We start from the raw sequence: 8,247 nt of genomic DNA on the forward strand, positions 1-8,247 counted from the left end.
AAGCACAAGTTTACCATCACCCGCATCAATGATAGCTCTAACAGTGGTTTAAAATGGGTTACCTAAAATTAAAGGTACCTCAACAACCTCATCCATGTCAAGCACCACAAAATCAATAGGGAGTATGAATTTATCTACTTATCTACTTTTACTAAGACATCTTCAATAATACCCCTAGGATATTTAACAGATCTATCAACTAATTAGATACTCATCCTAGTAGGTTTTGGTTCCCCAAGACCAAACTGCTTGAACATTTTATAAGACATCAAGTTAATGCTAGCACCTAAATCAGCTAATGCTTTCTCGATATTCAAACTACCAATTAAACAAGGAATAGTAAATTTCTTAAATCTTTCAGCTTGGTTGGTAGTTTATTTTGAAGAATAACTGAACATTCCTCGTTGATTTCCACAATAGATAGCTCTTCAAATTTCCTTTTATTTGTTAAAAACTCCTTCAAAAATTTTGCATATGTGGGCATTTGCAAAATAGCTTCAACAAAAGGTAAGTTAATATGCAATTGTTTAAAAAGTTCAAGAAATTTACCAAATTGTGCATCCATGCAGTCTTTCTTCAACTTTGCTAGATATAGGATCGGTGGTTTATATTCCTTTAAGTACCGGTGTTTCACTCACTTCGGGTTTTACCTCATCGTCCTTTTCCTTATCAAATTCCTGTTGCAGCTTCTTTTCAGGTTCAATCAACACTTTCCCATTCCTTAATGCAACTGCTTTCACATGCTCTTTTCGGTTGGGTTCGGTGTTATTAGGTAAACTACCTTGCTGCCTTTTTGAAACTAATTTAGCAAGCTATCCAATTTGATTTTCAAGCTCATGAATCGACGCTTGCTAATTTTTCAAAGCTGTCTCGGTGTTTTGAAAACGAGTCTCTGACACAGAAATAAATTTTGCTAACATCTCTTCAAGATTCGATTTCTTTTCTTACTGACAAGGTTGTTGTTGAAAACCTGGATGGGGTTGTGGTTTTTGATTTCCTTGACCACCCCACAAGAAATTTGGGTGGTTCCTCTATCCTACATTATAAATGTTACTATAAGGATTATTTTGAGGTCTAGAATTATTACCTATATAGTTTTATTTCTCATTCTTCATGCTAGGACTATAGGATAAATATTTTGAATTATTTATTTCACCTTCATTTGCGTCACATTGCATCACCAAATGTACCTGCGTAGAAACACATATATTATTAATTTTTTTATTCAAAAGTTCTACTTGGTTTGATAACATGGTGACTGCATCTAAGTTAAAAACACTGGCTGCTTTTGTTGGCTTCGTCCCTATGACTTGCCACTAATAATTATTCAGTGACATCTCCTTTATAAACTCATAAGCCTCTTCAGGTGTTTTATTATTCAGAGTACCACTGGCAGCTGCATCAATCAATTGTCGAGTTGAGGGATTCAAATCGTTGTAGAAGGTTTAAACCTATAGCCATAGAGGTAACCCATAGTGAGGGCACCTTCTCAATAAATCATTATACCTCTCCTATGCATCATATAGGATCTCTAAATCCATTTGCACGAAGGAAGAGATATCATTCCTCAGCTTGGCTGTCTTAGCTGGTGGAAAATACTTCAATAAGAACTTTTCAGTCATTTGATCCCATGTAGTGATAGAACCTCTTGGTAGAGAGTTTAACCACTGTTTAGCTTTATTCCTCAATGAGAAAGGAAACAACCGTAAGCGAATGGCAACGTCAGAAACGCCATTAATCTTGAAAGTGTCACAGAATTCTAGAAAGTTAGCCAAATGAGTATTTGGATCTTTGATACGTGATATTCGTGACAGGTTTTAAATATTTATAATAAATCATTCTTGAAACTAACTATTATCACGATGAAGGCAAGAGTACCTATCAAACAGTAGTATAGCTTTAGCAAGACCAAATTATTGAACCCAAAGGAACTAAAAGTACTAGTATCAACTTTCTTTTTATTATCTAGCCTAAAAATTAAAAGGGTTTTTGTTTATCTAACTAATTACTTAAACTAAGAAATCACAAAAAAGAAATTTGGGGAAATACTTTTTGGAAAAATCGATTGATTAAGACAATACCTAAGGAAAAATCCATCTAGACTTCACTTGTTATTTGACTCTGAATCGGACGATTTATTCATTCAACTTGTTCCGTAGAGATCCCTAAGTTATATTATTATCTCTCTCGAGACTAACAACGTCTAACCCTAATTGAATAATTGAAATGTCTTTCTAATTAATGCCCTAGGGTTGCATTAACTCGATCTATGGATCCCCTTATTAGGTTTCACCCTAATCCGAAAAAATCTTGTCACCCTATCTCTAAATGCGCAACCAACTCTGCTTAATTATGACAAATTTACTCTTAGACAGAGTCTATTCCTCCTCTGAATAAAAGCTTAACTTGAATCAATATTCTGGAATATCAAAACAAGAATGAAGAACACATAATTAAGAACAAGTCAAATATTTATCATACAATTCAGATAATAATAACAAGATCCGTCTTAGGTTTCATTCCCCCTTAGGTATTTAGGGGTTTTAGTTCATACTAATGAAAGAAAACATCTCAAAAGAATAAAAATGAAAAAACATAAGAAAACCCAAAACTCCTGAGGGAATTTGAAGGAAGATATTCAGTCTTGATGGTGAGTCCGGCTTCTAAGATGGATCAATTGGCTTTCCTTGAGCAATTCATTGCTTCCTCATGTCTGTCCCCCTTCTTCTCATCTTCTAGGGTGTATTTATAAGCTTTGGAATGCCTAAGAGCCCTCAAAAGTGGCCTTTTTCCGAATAGGACTCTGCTTGGGCTCGACAGGGACACGCCAGTGTGCGATTACTTCAGGCTATGGTCAAGCATGTTAAATAGGCATAGGCGTGTGGTTTACCCTAGTGAGTCATGCTTCGATTCTGCCAAGTTGACACGGCCGTGTGCTTTGCCCGTGTGAGGAAGTCCAAGCCGTGTTGATTTCGTACGTTGGCCCATTTTCTTCGTTTTTGGCCCGTTTCTCGTTCCTTTCACTCTCCTATGCTCACCTAAGTATAAAACATGAAATTAAGGCATTAGGAGCATCGAATTCACCAAATCTAAGGAAAAATCATCCATAAAATGTGCTAAGCATGGGATAGAAATATGTATAAATTACGGTTTATCAATATTCGCCTTGTAAACCATTGAACTGGACAAATTGTTGGATTATCTAAATAGTGTTTGGCTTCAGTTCGAAGTTATTCGCAACAATGGAAGGTCTCACGATGCTCGATTCAGCCCCAGTTAGAGTTGGCTTGGCATAATCGTACATAGTACGAGGAACAGGATTCGCAGCAACCACAGGAGGTAGTTGATTATTCTGATTTTCAGCCATCTCCTTAGTAATAATTATAACGTCCTATTGCTCTTCCACTGTACTTTGTCGACTCTGTCTTGTTTCTTTACGGTTTCTACGAGCTGTGCTTTCAATCTTACTATCGAATACTAAAGATCTTGACGGGTTTCTTCTAGTCATAACCTAAAGAAACCTGCCAGAAGCAAACAAAAGAAAAATTAGAAAATCAAATAATAAGAACCATCATAGGTTTCATATTCTTTAGGTATCTAGGGAATTTAGTTTATAATCTAGGATGGAAACATCTCAAAATTAGAATAACAACAAGACATAAGAAACCCAATAAAATTTCGAAGGAAATTTGAATGGAGATCTTCAATCTTGAAGGAGATCTGCTTCTGATTTGATTCCGACGGTGTTCTTCAATTAATTTCATCGTTCTACTCTACGTCCCCTCTTTAGTCCTTTTTTGATATGTATTTATAAACTTTAGAATACTCAGAAACCCTAAAAATTAGGTTTTTCCGCATAAAAGAGAAGCAGGGTTCGAAATCGACACAGGCTGGCACATGGGCGTGCGGCCACCCCATGTATCTCACACGGGCGTGTGCCTAGCTCTTGTGGAAGCGCCGTGTGGTTCCTAAAAACAACTCTTTTTGTTTGATTTTGGCTCGTTTTTCGCTCCTTTCACTTCCCTATACTCACCTAAGTATATAAACATAAATTTAAAGGATTAAGAGCATCAAATTCACTAATTCACATAATAAATCATCCAAAAACATGTCAAGCATGAGATTAAAACATGTTATTTTTATGGTTTATCAGCTTTACTATAAACTTAACAATAGAAAGAATTAATCAAGATTTCATAAAAAATTAACCAAAAAAAGACATTTTACCTTAAAAATTAAGAGTCGAAATGAAGGAAAAAGACCAAAATTATTTTGTTTCTTCCTTAGGAAAAAAAAAGGTGATGGCTCTTTATTCTCTTTCCCACTTTCGTACGTATATATACTTAGATTAGAAATATAATTAAGTCTAATTAATTTCATTTAGCTAATTAACATAAACCATTACTTAATATAATTCATAATAACGATAATGGATGAATTTAATCATGTCATCCCACTAACTCAACACTAACTTGGTCTAATTATCATTTAATCCTTAATTTAATTTCTAACTAGGTCCTTTTCTTTTTATCTTTTCGTTTCTCTTTTTTATTAACAATTTAATAATGATCACACTTTTGTAATTTAGTCCCTATAGTATTTTTAGTAACCAATTTAATTCAATCACACTCATTAATTCGATCCCTCAATTCTGTACTCAACACATAAATATTATATGTTAATTGTCTATTAATTCAACTCAATTAATTTGATCTGAAACTAAATTTTACGACAACGTTGAAAGTTGGGTCGTTACAATTATGTCAATTTTAAAAGCTTCCACTGTTAACTAGCTGGTGATAAAAAATGACAACATTGAATAGTTGGGTGACTATTTTGTAACTTTTTATACTTGGGTGACCAAAAAAATTTATTAATAGTTGTGTGACTAATAGTGTAATTTACTCTTATTTTTATAAGGTATTTTTTTCAATATTATTTTAAAAATTTTCTTTTTTTCAAGTTTTTTTAAATTTTCCCCCCAAAAAAAAGATTATGCAACGTGGCACACTGGGAGTGCACCATGTCATCTTTTTTACAAAAATTGATCTCGGAGTGACATGATACATAGTTGGAAACTTTAGGTACTAAATTAATATAATAATTATTTAAATACCAAAGTGATAATTAAGTGCAACTTTGGGGTAATTGATGCATTAACCTTTATATGTATTTTCAGTTTATTTTTGTGAAATATATATTAAGGTCAAGTAAAAGATGATAAGTAAGTTTTTTTGTACAAATACTTATTTTACCTATTATTCTTTCTCGGTCTTTAAATTGGAGGAAAAACATGTTTAAACGTATTCAAATTTACATTCTCTTTGTTGTTGTAATAGCAATGGTACCAACTGAGCTCATTATATAGTCTTTTTTAAAAACAGTAAGATTAAAAGTTCATTTAGTGATAAGTTTGTTTGTTTTAGTTGGCGGATTAAAATTACATTTTAATCTTCTAGGGTAATCTAATTTTTGGCCCTTCAATTTGGCAACTAGATTCACTTTAGTATGTGTACTTTTTTTATCTACTTTGGCACTTGAACTTGACAACTAGGTCCATTTTGGTCTCTGAACTTGAAAATTTTAAAAGTTTGATGATGTGGCACTCTGCATCCCTTGAAAAATAAAATTATATATATATAAATTTCCAGGTGATAATATAGTACAATCTCAGAGTGTCACATCCAATGTTTTAATAACTGGACCTATGGTTGAAGAAATCAGACCACTGATTCTCGATTCAACCAATTCTATCAATTCGACTGTTGAACCAACAATAATTAAATAATTAATTAAAATTCATAAAAATCTAAAATATTAAAATAAATAAAAAATTATTAAACTAGTACAATTGTTGATTTTTATCTCGGTTTGCAATCTTTTACCAATTTTAAGCAGTTTTCAACTCAATCAGTTCAACTCTTTTGTTTGGACCATTATATCGATTAGTTCGCAATCCATCCGATCTGAACCTAGTTTAATAACATTGATGTTATCATCAAATCTTGTTACAATCTAAATTCAAATCTAAAATAGTTTTGTATTTGAAATTATTTAATTTTTATTTTTCACAAAATTAGGAAAGAAAACAAGTTGTATCAAGCAATTGAGATGTTATAATCTTTTAAGTTAATTTTAGGATAAGAATCCGAACTAGTTTTGTATTTTATTTGGAAGGAAAACATTGTTTTATCAAGTAATTGAGATGTTAACTAATGCAATTATGATATCATAAATGACTTTTGTTGTTTACTACCTGCAAAGGTAAATAGATACATAGTTAGTAGATTATGTCATAATTATGATATTATTGAAAAATGGCATTTTAAGTAAAACTTTATATTTTTAAAATTTATTTAGCAATAATTATAAGTAAAATAAAAAACTTAAATATAAAATGACAAAACACCTTTATAAATTAGTTATCATTTCAAAGAAAGGATATATTATTTCTTTTCTGATGAATTAATATTTATTTAACTCATAACATTAACTTAATAATTTTTTTATAATAAATATAAATTATATGTATTTGTGTCACATTTATATCAAGATTATGTCTAAAGTATAATATAAAATTTGATACATTCATATGTTTAATTATTACAATGATATGGTAACCAAAATTATTAGATGATGGAAGATATACTTTACTTGCTTGGTAATGTTGCTGGTGGTTGCAATTTCTTCTCAAAGTCCCAATGAAAATAAATTAAAAAGGAGGAAAATGGGTCCAATAATAGGGCAAAGGCAAACAAAGTTACTATTTAGATAGGTACTTAGTCATCATCATGACCAAAATGTCCTAATAAATCCAGCTAATGAAAGATAAATTGTTGTTTCATGATAAGCTTCCCCATGAACCCACCAATTATTTATTTATTTATTTAATTTCCATAGTTAAGTTACATGTTATAATTACAACGAAAAATCAATAATAATAACAACTTGTATACCACTTACATTATTGACATCAACTCAATTTTTACAATTTTAAAAATCATAAATTCTATGATTTAATCACATGCTAATGATTAATTTGGATACTAAGAATTAAAAATAACAAAACCCAAATTTTAAAATGTAATTATTAATTCATAACATTGATAATGATGCAAAGTTGGAGATTACCAACTTGTTTGGTGCCATTTTAATATTTGTGTAAAGAATGGTCCACAAATAATGGAACTTTAATAAAATAATTGCCTCATCCTCTTTGAAAATTTTCACCATTACTAATTACAAGTACAATATTGTAGGTAGTGATGAATATCAAGTTTGTCGATGATTGTGGCTTCATAGAATAAGATTAACTTTTTATTCCATTTTTTTAAAGACAATAATAAAAATAAATAAATTCTAACTCTAAAACTAAAAATAATATTTTAAAAGTCAAACTTAATCGAAATATCTTTGTTCATCAATTCAAGTTAGGTATAAATAGCATGTATTTTATTAAATGAAAGCTACATTTAAAATCAAGTTACGATGTGGAATGTTGGTTTGAAAAAGTGAGGGTTTAGATAAAGATATAAGTTTGAAAATGAATTTGGACAAAAGATTAGGCCTGTTTAGAAAATGAGTCAGGCCTTAGATAAGATTTTTTAGGCCTAGGCTTGGCCCGAATTTGCAAAAAGAAAAAAAAAAAGTTGTTTGCTCACTATAATACTGTAATTTTACTATTATGTTTCTATTATTTTATTGTTATTATTTGAATATTATATAATTTTTATTTTATTGTTAATTTTGCTACTATTTTAGAGGTATTTTCTTGTTAAGTTGCATTATGTTTTTATTTCAATTTATTAGGAAACATTTATTTTAATATTTTTAGTATTTTTGATGTATTATATATTTTTTTAAAAATAACACTGGCGGGCCGAATCCAAATTCTAGCATTTTTAGCCGGGTCAATTCCAAATTTAAAATTTTTTCAAGGCTCGACCCGAACTCGACTCGACCCATGAACATTTCTACGGCGGTTGCATGGGTTTTATTCAAAATTTCAATTATATATTTGTATTTCGTTGATTTATTTTCAATATAAATATGATTTAATAATATTTAATTGTTACTTAACATTATTATAATTTTCAAGGAAAAGAATAACATTATTATATTTTTTTGGGTTAAACACAATATTATAATTCTAATTCACTTCACTATCTAAATTTTAATTAATATTTTTAAATATCTGATTATTTAGTTGTTAGCAGTGGCCAGTGGGGAAGCCAAGGCCTATCTAAA

General features: G+C 30.5%; 1 non-coding gene across 1 annotated transcript; it reads left to right on the forward strand.

Annotated features, from left to right (window-relative positions):
• The first annotated feature begins 1,467 nt into the window (after window positions 1-1,467).
• LOC128281865 (small nucleolar RNA R71) lies at window positions 1,468-1,574 on the forward strand. Its single transcript, XR_008272143.1, has one exon. It is a non-coding gene; the product is annotated as a small nucleolar RNA R71 (small nucleolar RNA).
• The last annotated feature ends 6,673 nt before the right edge of the window (window positions 1,575-8,247 follow it).

The sequence above is a fragment of the Gossypium arboreum genome, chromosome 1 (genome assembly GCF_025698485.1).
Source record: "Gossypium arboreum isolate Shixiya-1 chromosome 1, ASM2569848v2, whole genome shotgun sequence".
Taxonomy (NCBI): Eukaryota; Viridiplantae; Streptophyta; class Magnoliopsida; order Malvales; family Malvaceae; genus Gossypium; species Gossypium arboreum.